The 16,346-nt window shown below is 41.3% G+C and overlaps 1 long non-coding RNA gene across 1 annotated transcript in view; it reads right to left on the bottom strand.

Moving 5' to 3' along the window:
• LOC128314715 (uncharacterized) overlaps positions 1 to 16,001 on the bottom strand; it is a 48,568-nt gene extending 32,567 nt beyond the window's left edge. The window contains exon 1 of the long non-coding RNA XR_008296630.1: positions 14,587 to 16,001. This is a non-coding gene — a long non-coding RNA (uncharacterized LOC128314715). The remainder of the gene's footprint in view (positions 1 to 14,586) is intronic.
• Positions 16,002 to 16,346: the final 345 nt, after the last annotated feature.

The following is a 16,346-nucleotide window of genomic DNA, read 5'->3' as shown; positions in this document are numbered from 1 at the left end:
AACTCTGTGTAATTAGTATCTTAGCAACTATAGTTCTTTCGTTTAAAAAATTTCATGCACAGAAAGTAAAACGGAATCCTCACTTTAATGTTTGAAAATGAAACTACATTTTGAAGAGGGTGGATTTCACATTAAAACGATGATACACTGAGTAACACTATAAAGCAATTCAGAGGGACTAACTTAAATAGTTCTGAGCTCTTCTCAAAGAGAGGACTAATTCTTCTAAAATCTCAAACCCACCCAAAGGGAAAAAAAAATAATTTCTCCAATTTATCCTTACCTGAATCACCATTAATTCTTCTAACAGCCAGATGCACCTGCTTGATTCTATGGCAGAGTTAATGCAAAGACCCAAAAGCCCAGCATTCACCCAAAAACTCAAAGCAGTTTGCTGCTAGAGCCTGAAAATCCCCTTGATGAATGAAACTGCACGTTGTAATATCCACGTTCTGAGCACGCTATTGGCTAGGAGAAGGCAACGCGTGTGGAGGTCTGATTTGCCCCCTCCCAGGACATGCCTCTTATATAAAGAGTCAAGAGTAACTCCTGAGTGATTCAAAACCAGAAAGGGTTCGTTTTTCTGTAGCAGAATCTCTAACACTACGGAAACCACGAGGAGAACAAACCACAGTGAGACTGCTTCACTAGGCAATGCCAATGAAAGAAAGAATTATTGTGTCAACACTGGCAATTTACAAATTAATCTCAAACCACCGCCAAAGTTTCTCCTGTTATATGACGGCGTAAGAGTTATGCATTGGTATAGGCATGGTACACATTATTTTTAAGCCAAGAATTCTGAGCCATGGTTTGGAGGCTCAGAATTACCAAGGAGCGGTGAAAACTCTCAAAAGAAATCTGATCTTTGTGCTACAGTAATGATCAACCAAGGAATGAAAACAAGAATAATGGAGCAATGGTGTAAACGGATCTTTCTAGAATTAAGAGGTTTTCAGCATGTAGTCCTTGGACCATGCGCGTTAGAATGACCTGAGAGTGGACTCAGAGTCTCTGGGGGTAGAACCCAGGAATCTGCATGGCAAGTAGATTGTAGGTCTTCCTGACAATGGGACTGAACAACTGATAACAGTTGCTGCCACTTTCCTTTCTTATTCAATTGTTTTGTCTTTGATTACTGTTGAAATCAGAAGCAATAAGAACACTAAAGCCTCCCCAGAACAATCTGTGGCTTTAACTGGGAAAAGAAGAGCCAGACTGGGTTCACCTGACCTCCACCCGCCGCCGCCGCCGCCCCCCCCCCCCCACTCCCCGCCACCTCTCTATCCCTCTATTAAGGGAGAAAAGCTTGAGCTTCAGAACCTGAAAAATGCAGTGCTCAAGGCTGAAATGAACATTACATTAAAAGATGCTGCCACTGGAAAACAAGATAAAATACACTGCTAAAAACAAGAGGAAGAAATAGAAGAAGAGAGGACACTAATGTTTACTGATTGCTTACTATGCTCCAGACACCAGACGAAGAACTTTCGGCCAGTTCTGTCTGCCATAGAAGTCTCAACAAAAAATAACTTCTGCAAAAGTGTACTAATACATATGCTCAGGAGTCTACATCTAACAGCAGGAACACCAGCAGCGCGTTGCCTACGACTGACTTTGCACTGGCCCCTGTACCTACTTCCACCCCATTACCCCCTGCACATAAAAGATATTTTCAGGGCGCCTGGGGGTCTCGGTTAGGCATCCAACTCTTGATTTCGGCTCGGGGCACGATCTCATGGTTTGTGAGATCGAGCCCTGCGTCATAGCCCCGCATTGGGCTCTGCATTGACAGCAAGGGGCCTGCTTGGGATTCTCTCTCTCTCCTCTCTCTCTGCCCCTCCTCGTCTCAAAATAAATAAATAAACATTGTTTAAAAAAGATTTTTTAAAAAAGAAACTGAGAAATGTATCTGAAATGATGCCACACTTCCATATTTCTTGTTCTTGGTACATTCTTTATCCAACCTAACACTGTGGGGACTTTCAGAATATTTACAATGGTTTTCAAATCACCTGTTCTCCATTTTGTCCAGTCAATTTACTTCAGTGCAAAGTGCTGGGGGGAAACCCTATCATTATACCATGAACAAAAAAAAATAAATGTTTTTTTGAACATCACCAACAAGTATGAAAATTATGACTTACTTTAATAAAAAAGGGTTTTACCTTTTCCTCCAATACATACAAAGTTTCTAAGGAATTTTTCTGGATATGGGGACCCCAACTTAGAAAACAAAACATTTCAAAATAAGCTCTCCAGTGCTCGCTCCCCCTCTGTGCATCAGGATGACCAGCACATGTGACATCTGACAGCAAGGACACTGACTTTATACCTTTCCTCCTTACGATGAGCTGGTCTGGTGCTCTAAGTATTTTGCCTAACAGGAAAATCTAAATCTGGCAGGACAATGGTTCTCAAACTAGATGTGAGCACTGGAACTACTCTTATTCCCCCAAATAAAACCTTAGGAGAAAGCTCCATCCGTGCACCGGATGAAAGCAGAATGTCCTTAGTAGATGTGGAAGACTTGAGGGTGCAAAGTCCCTCCCTGGGGGTTTTTTGGGCCCACTTTATTCATTATCCCCCCAAGGTGGCTACTGAGGCAACGCTGCCAAACCCGAAAGGCTCTATTTTATCTCTTCCCATCCCATACCTTGGTGCCATCTTAAAACTCATACTGTATTTTATTCTATGTGTGCCTTTGTGTCTCCAAGTCGGGCACAATTTCTTAAGCATCAAATCACATTTCAAATGCTGCTTACTACACTAAACTCAGTAATTCTATGTCATATTTGGCTTATGTGGACCCTCACAAAAATTATGGTCTTTATTTGTATCTCTTTGGCAACAATATCCTTAGGATATTTGCAAGTTCAAAGTCATTTTATAAACACAAAATCTTGTCAAGATAATGCATTTTATTTTATTTTAATTTTATTTTACCTTTTAAAGGTTTTTTTTTTTTTAATGTTTATTTTTGAGAGACAGAGAGTGAGCACGGGAGGGGCAGAGAGAAAGAGACAGAATCTGAAGCAGGCTCCAGGCTCTGAGCTCTCAGCCCAGAGCCTGATGCAGGGCTTGAACCCACAAACCATGAGATCATGACCTGAGCTGAAGTCAGATGCTTAACCGACTGAGCCACCCAGGTGCCCCAAGATAATTCATTTTAAATGAGTAAGAACATCACCAGGACATGTAAGATCCCCTGCTCTGATCCTACTTTCACCAGTGACCATTAGCTTGCCACTTATGATACGGTAAGTTTCAGACTATATACTATAAAACTCAAGCCAAAAACAAAAAAAACACTACCTTGAGATTTAGTATGAAAATGGATTTAAAGTGTTGCTAGGTAATCATTATTTTAAAAAGTGTAATACCAGATCAGCACAGAGAACAAAGACTGAAATGCCCTTATGAAGAGTCAATGCTTCTAATATTCTGCTAACAAGAAAGTGGAATAGCCTTTTCTATTTTTAAGCATTTTCTGGCTGCTGTTCCCCAGTCTTATTTAAAAAGGTTATTGTGTCTCATCAGGCAAAGACAACGTATTTCTGGTGTTCATGCGAGAAAATGGCCAGAGTCACCTGGAACCAGTAACTTGAATCGGGGGGAAAGTTCTATCCCTCAGAATAAACACAGTGTTTAAAAGTAGCAAACTCTAGGTCTAAGACTGTATCCTAAACATTCACATACATATAAAGAATAAAAGCGACTTGTCATTTCAAAATCCATGATTAACCATATTTCTCATTTCAAAATACTGTGAATTCTCCCACGATTTTCATTTTAATTGATTATTAAATGTAATTATGGAAGCACTCTAGTAGTACTTAGATGATTTTAAAATAGTCAACCTCTTTCCAGGAACAAAAAGCATGGTTAAGAGAAATAAGGACAGTAAACAGTCCTCAAATACCTGGTTATGTTACCCAAACCAGGGCTGGGGTTCAGAACTGGTGTTACTTTTCCCTTAGGAATGATGCTGTTAGTGATAGTGCACAGATCCCACCACAGAAACTTATTTCACTTATAAGGTATCTGTAATACTATGTACCTGAAATGAAATGTATATTGTAACTATGTAACAACACTAGTAATTACATAAGGAATAAACTAATACAACTAAGAATGATTTTGATTTTTCTATATGCAAGTGTGAGAAAGTTTAATCAGAAGAGGATGGCTACACTACGACAATTAAAATCATTCAAAAGTTGATGACATTGGTTACTATGCCTTATTGTACCTCCAAATATACTCCATTCTTCTCTCTTGACCACTATTATATCCCTACCCTTGAGCTTATAGCTATGACTAGCATCACTGGGGGCTCTCCAAAACTTAACAGAGGGAAGAAAGAAAAAAAAGCTTAGAAAAAGAGAGATTTACTTGAAATATAGGGAAACATGGTAGCATGAATGGAGGGAATTAATGAAGACTATAACGTAAAAAGGGGGTGGGGAAAGAAGAGAATTTAATAGAGTTCTGCCAAATAAGATGGGAAAATGTTGGATTAGACCTCTCCAGCTGAGCCAGGACAGTCTGGCTATTGTGTGGAGCAGAGCGTACGGAAGACTGACCAAAGGCAACGTGCAAATGGTCATGAATGTGACCAGAATGTGTGCAAAGCCAAGTGTTTACAATCTAGGAAGGCTTCGCATTTTCAATCTGGTAAGAATTTGGTTGTCAATCTTTCAACAGAAGCAGTTATTTGGCCTGGCTGGGGACTCAGTCGATGAGAATAGAGTCAAGGCTCAGCATGGGGTAGTGAGCGGTGTGTGTTCAGCTTCATGGCCACGGGGCATGAAGAGCTCTAAGCAGCAGGCTCCCAAGCAACCGATGCTGGCCAAAAAGAAGGAACAAACCAAGCCTATAGACCGACCATACAGGATAACAGCTCTCTGGAGCTCTGTTCTAACAATAAAATCATTTTTCTGTACAACACAGTTAATTCCTTATTTAATCGGGGAGGGTGAGATGGAACTGAAGTTATATTATCATTATCTGAGACATCGGTTACTATTATCATACCTAACCTTAAACGGTCTCCTGACAATGCTTACTGGACCCTGTCTTATAGTGATATGAGCCCCATGAAATTTTTTTCAAGTAAGCTCTATGCCCAGTGTGGGGCTCGAACTCACAACCCTGAGATCAAGAGTTGCATACCCCACCGACTGAGTCAGCCAGGTATCCCAAGCTACATGCCTTTTTAATGTTATAAACGTGCTAAAAGGAAATCTGAAATACAGTAATATTTAAAGCTCTTTCTTATGACAACACAAAATCTGGACTTACTGAATAGATGGGACGGCATTTTTGAGTGAGTGTGACCGTGTGTGTCTAAAGCTGGTGAATTCCAGTTCCATTATAGGACAATTATGGAAAGAGAATGAAAAGGAAGGGAATATGGGTTACAATCCCTATTTGGTTCTGGACAAGAGTCAAACTTGTCTAATGTAGGGTTCTTCAAACTGCAGGGTAATCCATTAGTGGCTTGTAAAATAAATTAGATGCACTATAAGCAGAGAATAGAATAAAACAGAAAAGAGTTTTTCACACTTAGTGTAATTACTGTTTCATAAAATAGTTGTTACTTTTGTGTGTGTGTGTGTTATGTGCTACTTTTTCACAAACATAATCCTTTCTTTGAGTCCTAGGAAAGAAAATGGTTTATTAGGAAAGAAGATTAAAGATCATGTTTGAAAACAGGTGGGAAGGATACATGTGTGGATTTAATTTAATCCGTCCTGTGCTTACATGGCCTCATCTTGGAAAGTGACCCACAACGGAAGATGCATTTACATTACTAATCAACCACCGTAAAGATACCATTCAAGTCATTATCCACTCATTCATCAGTTTAGTGTCTATTCTCTCTAGGCAGAGGCTATGGAGAGAGGATGAAATTATTTTAAAAAATTAAGTAAGGTCACATAGTATAGGAATAGTTAACACACGCCCAATGCTTATTACACGCCCGATAGGGTTCTAAGCACTTTACATGTCATTAACTCATTTGATCCTCCCAAGAACCCTACAAAGGTAAATACTAATGCTCTCCATGTTTTATGGATGAGGAGACTGAGAATTAAGTTATTTGCCTTTGAGGCAGAGCCATATCTCAACCCAGAAGTCTGGATCCCGAGCCTTCCCTCTTTGTTGTATGGCATCCTTAACAGTTCATTCCACACTCACCCCTAATTGAGGTAAGTCTGTGACAGGGAGGAAGCAGGGAATAAATACACCCAAAGGCAAACTTATGCTCCTAACACTACTGCCTGGGCTTCGCTGTCCTGCTTCTTTCTCCTGCGGTTCAAGTCCATCATCTATGCCACAGAGAGTTAGCCTCTTTTACACTCTGATACCCTGATGCATCTGAACACGCTTCCCAACAAATTAGTTCAAACTCCATCTCTTCTTTCCCTCCCGAGAAAACATGTAAAAATGCAACTGAGTGTGTCCCTGCTTTTCGGTAATGAGTTGAGCTCTTATTTATTTAAAAAAAATTTTTTTTTTAATGTTTATCTACTTTTGACAGAGAGAGAGAGACAGAGCATGAGCCGGGGAGGGGCAGAGAGAGAGAGGGAGACACAGAATCCGAAGCAGGTTCCAGGCTCCGAGCTGTCAGCACAGAGCCCGACGAGGGGCTCAAACTCCCGGACTGTGAGATCATGACCTGAGATGAAGTCGGACGCTCAACTGACTGAGCCACCCAGGCGCCTCGAGCTTCCTTTATTTATTTAAAGTTAAAAAGAATTCATTATTGGATGCTTAAACTTTCCTATTAGCCAATCATTTTTTTTTTAATATTTATTTATGTTTGACAGAGGCGGGGGTGGGGGGGGGTGGGGGCAGAGAGAGAGAGACACACACAGAATTTGAAGCAGGCTCCAGGCTCTATAGCTGTCAGCACAGAGCCCGACACAGGGCCCGAACCCACGAACCATGAGATCACGACCTGACCTGAGGTCGGACACTTACCCAACGGAGCCACCCAGGCGCCCCCTAGCCAATCATTTCTAACACATCCCTTCCGTGTCTTATCTCCACAAACCAGCGGGCAGCCGGCAGCCCTTGTGTTTACTGCCAGTCTGGGTTACACAGAGCTCTGAGGAGTGCTTCCTTCTTTGCATCCACTTATGTTACTCTACACACGGGTTTCAAACAAGATCCAAAGATATCGCAGGTATAATACACACCGTGACAGGTGCACCATCGTCTTTCAGAAAAGTATGAAAGCATTATATACCAAAGCTTTCTTTTTCCTCCAATCTACCCACCTTTGCCATCAGGTTAATGGAGTAAGCTGTGCACGCGGAGCCTAGACAGACAGTAAAATAAATAAAAATCGACACTATCCTAAATAAAAATCGACACTATCCTCGGTAGCAAGGTTAGCATTTCCAGCTACCAGGTTCACGAGTAAGAAACTGACACAGCACTGTTTAAGTGCTGAGCAAACACAATGTGCTTCTCCACACTGAAAGCAGAAGAAAAGTACTGTTCCTCTTCCTATACCATCTGAATTAAAACGGCCCATGCAAATGAATCCCAGAACCAAAGGGAAATCATGTTTGGATCTTCATCTGACCCCCACACCTCGGCCACATAATTTGAAACTTTCCTCATAAAAATGCCTTGTGGCCAAACAGGATTATCTTTCAAACTTAAAAAAGTTATAAAAAAAAATTAATGCATAATAATGTACTGTATGTGGAGAATTCAATTATTCAAGTAATTCAGGATTCTTTCAAAATGCAATGAAATACTCCGATAACAAAGTTAAAATCTGAGGCCTAAGTATATTGTGACAACGCTTTCTCATACTCTGTTTATATATACATACTCCAAAAAGTCTATTAAAAGTAAGACAACGGGGTCAACTGGGTGACTCAGTGGGTTACGTGACGGACTCTTGATTTTGGCTCAGGTCAAGATCTCACAGGTCATGAGATCGAACCCTGAGTTGTCAGTGCAGAGGCTGCTTGGGATTCTCTCTCTCCCTCTCTCGGCCCCTCCGCCTCCCGAAATAAATAAACTTAAAAAGAAAAAAGTAACACAATGGTGGGGGTACCTGACTGGCTCAGTGGCAAGAGCATATGACTCTTGATCTGGGGGTTGTGAATTCAGGCCCACATTGGGTTTAGAAGATTACTTACCAATCAATCAACCAAAGAAAAAAAGTAAGGCAATGTAACACGTTTTAAAAATACATATAAGGTAGAGTTCTGTCAAAATAAAATTTCTAATTGAATAGTAACTGTGTGGATGCCTGTGTCAAAGTCATAGCAGAAGCCAGAAATAGGATTTTAGTATTTATCACTATAATAATTTTAGGTTATTTTTAGGTATATTCAAAGGTACTTCTTTTCTAGGTCAGATTAGATTTCTAACAGGTATTCATTGCATCTAAAACCAATACTTTTCACATGGGTTAGGGTACATTTTCTATGGTTAAAAAAAAAAAAAGGATGATTCAAGTATGTACCAATCTAGTTGAGCAGTTTCTAAAAAAGATATAGCCTTTGGGTAGAATATGACACTTTTTACTAGTGGTATTACATAGTGGGACTTTTCTTGGTGGTGATGCTCATTTTGCTGCCCAATTACTCTGTTTCATTACTTGGGACCAAGCGCATTCATTTTAAGACAGCCATCCAGATGCTTCTATACCAGTAAAAAGTAATTTGGATAAGAACCTTCCAAACAGGAGCATTTTGTTTATTGAGGGGATCTGCTGGATGCCTCCCCCTAGATTACAGGAACTAGGGGTGTTGTTTTCTAGGCTGAATTGGGGTACACAATTCAGGGGTACCAGCTGAGAGAGACACAGAACTTCCCAGGGAGCAACCACTGTTAGAAAAGGAAGTGGTTCCAGGTTTACTAGTTATCCCACACCAGCCTCATGGTCACTGAGGCAAAGATTGGGCTTCTCTCTTCCTTTCCTGTCTGTGCACATGTCAGGCCACCCTCAATGTAGCAGAGTGGAAAAAACAGCACTGGGTATATGAGTAGGCTCTGCTTTCCAGGACATTCTGCTAAGACCCATACTTTCCAAATAGTATGTTAAAGAACAAAAAACAAAAGACAAAAGGAGGCTGAGTTAAATAGCCATTTTTGAAAATTATTCAAGTGAAAGAAATCCTTTGACCAGGTATACATCTGTCAAATCACTGTTGTACGCTTTGTTTTACCATATTATTTGTCAACTATACCTCAATAAAGATGAAAAAAAAATCCCATTGAAGTTTCTGGTTGAATAAGTCCTATCTATGTGTCAGGATCAGTTTCACCTCTTACTAGCTCCGTGGCCTTGTGCAAGCCCCAGGAGCTCTGGGAAACTCACTTTCCTTACCTGCAAATTGAAAACGTTAAGGTAAACGTCCTCTAACCTACCTTTCAATTCCAAATTCACAAGCTTAGTTTATTTTGCAACTTATTTTCCCCTTCAAGTATCTTTGATCTTAATCCTACATTAATTTCATCTTAAAAGAAAAGAAAAAAAAAGATGGGAAGAGGAGGGGAGGGGGGCCAAGAGAGCTCCTCAAGCAGATTGTCTCGTTAAACTCCTGCTTTGCCCTAGACTTTCATAGGTTTAGGATTAGGCAAATGAATATGAAATGTAATAAACTCCCAATGCATTAATTCTAACACCTGGCAATATCTGCGACATATTTTAAGTTACAGGGATATTCCTCTCTTCCACAGATACATATGAGCCACTTCTTTTTTTTAAAATTTTTTATACATTTATTTATTTTATTTTTGAGAGGGAGACAGAGACAGAGCACAAGTTGGGGAGGGGCAGAGAGAGAGGGAGACACAGAATCCGAAGCGGGCTCCAGGCTCTGAGCTGTCAGCACAGAGCCCCACGCGGGGCTCGAACTCACAAACCATGAGATCATGACCTGAGCCGAAGTCGGACGCTCAACCGACTGAGCCACCCAGGCGCCCCTATACAAGCCACTTCTGAACCCACTGGCAGTTCCTCTGCACTCCAGAAAACAAAGAACCCCAAAGCAAAAACTAAACAAGAAAGTAAGTTATCGCGAAAAGGGAATTTTTGATTACTCATGCTATGAAGGTGGGAAACTGAAAATCAGTTATAGATACATATTTATTTGCCTCTTCAATCAGAGGTCCTGGATTTATTTTCTTCCCATTATTGATGTAGACATACCCAAACTACTGAAATCCTTTGGAATCTGTCTACCTTAAAAAGACCATTTCCTACTAAAATAGCAAGATATACTAAGTACATCTGAAAACACGAGGATATTCTGACTACACACATTTTAAAAGAGGCTACTTTTAACTTTTTAGAAAATATTACCACTACTCTATCCCTGAGAACTAACCAGTAGACTGTAAAAAGCAATGCTCCAAACTTAGAAAACTGAGTTACTTTTTTTTTTTTTTTAACGTTTATTCATTTTTGAGAGACAGAGAGAGACAGGGCATGAGCGGGGAAGGGGCAGAGAGAGAGACACACACAGAATCTGAAACAGGCTCCAGGCTCTGAGCTGTCAGCACAGAGCCTGATGCGGGGCTCGAACTCACGGACCATGAGATCACAACCTGAGCTGAAGTCAGATGCTTAACCGACTGAGCCACGCAGGTGCCCCTCTGAGTTACTTTTTAATTCTGTTATTAAACCCCACTTTCTTTCAGTAACTGGTACTTTCCCTTCTGGCTATCACAGCTAATGAACAATGTAAAACAAAGTTTTTTTTTAAAGCTTATATACAGCTGCAACATTATTCAGAGCCGACCAGCATATGGTTCTGATGAGACTGGCTAGTGCTGATTCCCAACAGGGGCTAGGTAACAGAGTTCTTCCACACGCTAGTCTAACTAAGCCTTCTTACAACACGCACATCCTGTAAAACCGGGATGGAACAGTATCTTCCCTCACGCTCTTCACACAAGGCTTAGAATGTGGGAAAATAATAAATGCCATTAATATTATTGTTTCCTTTGCCATACACACCATCACGAAAAATATAGGCTGGATCAAAACAAATCCATCCCTGCCTAGAAGAAACACAACTAGAAGAATTTACGGAGGGTGCCTTCGTACACTGCAACAGCGGCTGCTACCCACCGAGCGCTGACCGGGAACCAAGCATTTCACTCCTCTTATTTCATGGCAATACCATAAGCCAACTTAAGCACTGACGTTCAAAACTCACAACCCATAACACACTTTGTTTCAGATCTTGTTGTTTGCTGTCTTCTGTTTCTTTCCTTCATGCTTTTAGAAGAAGTGCTTGGCTACCTGATGTGACTTCTCCCACTTCTCATGACAATCCAGGTGCCTTGATTAAGGGAAAAATAGTTTCTATTTTCTTCTCAGGTTCCCCTCTCCGAACAGGCATAAAGGAAGATGGCCAGAAAAATTAGGCAAGTATGAAATACTTTAAAAAATGCGTGTCGTTCTTCTTGTGTGGGGTTGTTAAATTCAAACACAGTATTTGATGTTCCCAAATACTGTTTAGATTTCTGCCGTAATTTGTCCTCTTGAACGATTAATAACATCCTTTTCTGCCATTCCCTGAAGCCGGTATGATCTTGTTCGATGACACTTAGTTTATCTTTTGAAATGGACGGGAGAAGAGACAACTGCTGGGAGCTGGAGCCATGGCAGGCCACGGTTTTAGCTCTCTCTCCTGTACGCTCTCAAAGCCCTTGATTGAAGGGACTGACACACAAATTTTGGTGTTTTTTCACTGGCTTCCAGGCATGGATTGTGTACCAGGAGTAAACAAGGACAGAAAACTGGAGCATGCTGCCTCGTTTATTGCCTACAAAACCTTAGAAATATTCCTCAAAGACAGGTGAATACTACTTTTGTTTAAAAGAACCACTATGCACATTATAATCTTTAAAAGCTGTTGTGTGCACTGAGTAATCTTAGGTGTATATAATTATGATTCCTAGAGAAATAAACTCGCCTCTGAAATGAACAAAAATTTTGCTACAACAAGCACTGCACAGAAGCTATTACAATATTCCAATTACAGCTTCAAAATAAATAAGCATTAGATTTTAGATTCCTGCTTTCCAGCACTAGTCTTATAACCAGAACCAAATGTACCACTCGTATACAACCAAGCTGCAAACCTAAACCGTGTAAAACTTAAGTTCTTAACTATCTTGGAAAAGTGAATTATCATTTCCAGAAGTTTTAAATGGATCTTGGCTTACTGGGTGTTTTACTAAACTATCATTTTGTGGTCCCACTAAGAGCACATGAAGGGAAGGAATCTAGTTTGGCCATGAAATCCTTTTCCCCATTAGGTATCAGCTTCTTGACAGGGTGGTATGATACCAGTACTTTTCAGTTCATTACATGTTGAGCTGGAAATGCTAAAAAAAACGCTTGAAGGGATTAGGTGAATGACTTCAATGCATTCCAATAGACAAGCTTACCTGCGCACTATGAAACTTTAAGGTCCTAAAAATGACAATACACTAAACTTCAGGATAGAAAAACAATGCAACACTACATTTGAGCCAGCAGATGTCTCTCTGTAACCCATGACACCAACCCAAAAGATAACAGGGTAGAGAAGACTCCCGCATTACTAGACTTCTGTGATCCCTGGACCGTGCAAGGGCATGAATTGTGAGATCAGACCATCAGAAAAGTAAGGTTTCTGAAAAACTGCATATGGGGATATAAGCAAATACAGGAATTAATGAAAAATAAGTGTTACTTTTTGAAAATTACATTTAATATGCGAGACCTAATAGTACATAGGAATCTGTTTCATTCAAAATGGTAAAATGAGGGGTGCCTGGCTGGCTCTGTCGGTGGACTGTGCGACTCTTGATCTCGGTCGGGGTTGTTGAATTCAAGCTCCATGTAGAGATTACTTAAAAATAAGATTTTTTAAAAAGTGGTAAAATGATTCTTGGCTATCGGTCAGGAGAGGAAAGTCAAAGTTCAAACAGAAAGAAAGCTGAGAAGTGAGGAGCATGTGGAATAGAAACAGAAGCTTAGTTACAAAAGGAAAGAGAAGGTTTGCACAGAAGGAATGAAAATAAGGCAAGTCTGAAGGAGTGGGTAGGGGTAAAAGAGACCTGTGCACATTACTACAGAATATGGCCAGGAAGAAAGCATGTACCCCTGCCACCACCTAAAAATACTGCAAGCCTGTCAGAGTACAACTGACCAGCAGTTGTAGGTTATGCAAAGCATTAAAGAGAAAAGACGTGAGAAAAAAGAGGAAAAAAAAGGGATCAAATACAACAGACTAGGACATTCTATCACAATTCACAAACAGCGAAGGTATGACTTCGGGAAACCGTACAGCCACGTGCACGAAGGTGTGCATTGGCTCCTGGTGCAGCACGTGGTCCCTTCCTGGGGGCTTCCAACATAAAGGTCTGAAAGCCACGGACATACCGAGTGCCCCACCAGCGCCCAGCTCTCACAAGTAAACAATGTCATCGGGAACATCTCCAAACAGAAGAGTTAATTTCCAAAGGTAATATCCAAAAATCGCAGAAGGGAGACATGACAAAACATAAAACAACAGAATATTTAGAGTAAACGACAAGGCGTCGGGGTGGCTCAGTTGGTTAAGCATCCGACTTGGGCTCAGGTCATGATCTCACAGTTCGTGAGTTTGGAGCCCCGCATCGGGCTCTGTGCTGACAGCTCGGGGACTGGAGCCTGTTTCGGATTCTGTGTCTCCCTCTCTCTCTGCCCCTCCCCCACTCACGTTCTGTCTCTCTCTCTCTCTCAAAAATAAATAAGCATTAAAAATTAAAAAAAAAAAAAGAATAAACTACAGAAATTGTAAAACAGAAGCTGGGGCAGGGGGAGAGGAGGTGCAATATGAATGCCATCTAGAGAAATGTCTAGCTCTACCTAATCAGACTGTGGGCCCCACTCCCAGCGTTTCCTCCCTGTCCTGAACGGAGCTGACCTATTGAGGAGCCGGGGGAACAGAGGAGCTGAAATGAGAGGGAAGGTGGGATTCTAGAGCACCAGGACACCCACGTCTCCCGACAGCGAGGCAAGAAGGCAGGAACTGTGCAGACCCAGAGAGGTAGGCACAGGGGCCAAGGAAGGGGACAGTTCAAATTTCGTGATCTCATTCCCCAAACGGTAAGGAATTACTTCAAGAATTTTTTAAAAGTTTGTTTTGTTTCAAAAAGTGAAATGGACCTGACGCTTAATAGGTCATCCATCATGAATGAATGCTCAAATTCAAAAATGGATGAGTGTGCAAACACTTTGGGTGTTCAAAGATTAAGAAGACCGTAAGTTTCTCAGGCCAGCATGACAGGTCACACAGAGACCATGTCAGAATTTACCAATGATTAAAAAAAAGAATTTACCAACGATGTTCTCAGTTGCTTTAGGAGCAAAGGCTTGCTTTTGTGGGGTACTTTCTTGGCTGCACAACTGGTTTGTTTTGGGCTCAGTTACATTCGAAAGAATTTCATAAGAGCAAATACTTACATACAGTATTTACTATGCACTGGGTACTCTACCAAGGACTTCACAAATACTAATTCATTGAGCTAATGTATACACACACCCTGCTATTTTCAGTTATCTACCTGTTCAGTGGCTCACTTTGCTCCATCTAAAAGTACCTCTGTTTCTTCCATTTTTGCCCTGCAAAAGATGAGGAAAATACAGTCAGCCATAAATGTGCACACGTGTTTTATACCATTCTTTGACATCTTCTGAACTCAGGAGCTCCAAAAGGGCTTCATTAAACCTTAGACAATTATTTCAGCTGCCCAACTTCCCAGAGTTCCTAGGTAGAGCCCTTCAGACAAGTATCACCGGATGCCTCGATAACAGATGATTTGAAAAACAAAAACTTTAAGTTTCATAGGAAATCAACGTGCCATAATAAAAAGTTAGGTGCACAGAGAAACAATTTAGAACAAGGTTCTCCTTGACTCTGAATCTTTCTACATTTAATATGCCTTTTAGACAATCAAATTCTATAGTTCTTTTTTTGTAGGTGGGCAGCACCTTCCCACACTGGGTGGAATAATTGCTAAAGACAGAAACAATTCGTGGATATGACTATCTTGGGCTTACTTAAATTTTTTAAAAAGGACAATGGAAAAGCATTGATCAAAATAGACGATACTGCCAGGGAAAGGTAGCTGTTCAGAGAGTCTCCACAGGGTGACGTTCACCTCGGAGAATTCAGGACTGACAGGTAATTCAGGACTGTCTGTCAAATTTCTTGGCTCCAAAAGTCTATCTCAGTGAGGTTCCAGAAATGATTACGTTTATCAGTACTGATACATGCTAAGAAAGCTCAGAAGAGACTGATACATAAAGCTATACTGCCTTTATATTCATTTACAATGAAAAGCGTAATTGCCAGACATCTGGACACCTGCTCCGTCCAGCTTGACCAACGTATTCACATTTCTTTAGTCAACAAGTATTTCCTGAAATCCCAGGGATAGGCACCTTACAGGCAGGTTAAGATCAAGCCAAACGAACAGAAGATTGTTCAGTGAGCAAATGAGAGCAATCACAATCTCGATGCCGCTGGCCTCCAACATTCTCCCTCCAGACAAGTGTTCCGAGCTCCTGTGCCACCACCATCCTCGCCCTATCATCCTTCTCCTGGAGAAACGCAGGATACTTGCAGGTATTTGCCCAGCTTCCACTCTCTCCCTTTTCCAGTCCACGATCCACCCTGTGTACAGAGTATACCTTCAAAGACAGAAAATAGGTCATGGCTCAGCCTTACTTAAACCCCTTTAGGGCTGTACACTGAGCTCATGATAAAGACCCGAAAGTGCACCCCAAAGCCTCGCCTGTCCCTGGCTGACCTGCCCGGCCTCCTCCAGCACCACTGTCCCCGTCATCCTCAGCCACTTCAGCCATGCTGGTCTCCTTTCGATCTCTCCAATACATAAAAACCCTCAACACCTCGGAGATTTTGCACACCTCATCTCCTCTGCCTGGAAATTAAGGCACAATATTCTGCCCCTCCCCCGCCCCCTTGCCAAAGCACACACATGCCTAGTAACCTGCGAGTCTGGGCTCGAATGTGACCTGACCCCCAAGACTGGGACAAATGCCCCTATTTTAAGCTCCCATAGCACCGTGATTTTCTCCTTCATAGCATTTATCACAGTTTATAATTACACAGTGACGTGATTTTGTTTATTCCTCTCATTAGAGTATGAGAAGCTCCATGCGGGTGGATCCTGTGCTCATTTTATTAGCACATTCCACAAGCATGGACATTCAAGAGATATTTTATCGAAGGAAGGATGGCTTTGGGCCGTTAGAAGCTGTTGCATCCATCACCGAAACAGGAACCATTCTGTCAGGTAGA

Source organism: Acinonyx jubatus, chromosome A2 (genome assembly GCF_027475565.1).
Source record: "Acinonyx jubatus isolate Ajub_Pintada_27869175 chromosome A2, VMU_Ajub_asm_v1.0, whole genome shotgun sequence".
NCBI lineage: Eukaryota > Metazoa > Chordata > Mammalia > Carnivora > Felidae > Acinonyx > Acinonyx jubatus.
Note: the sequence above shows the minus strand (reverse complement) of the source record. Positions and strands in the feature narration are given on the sequence as shown.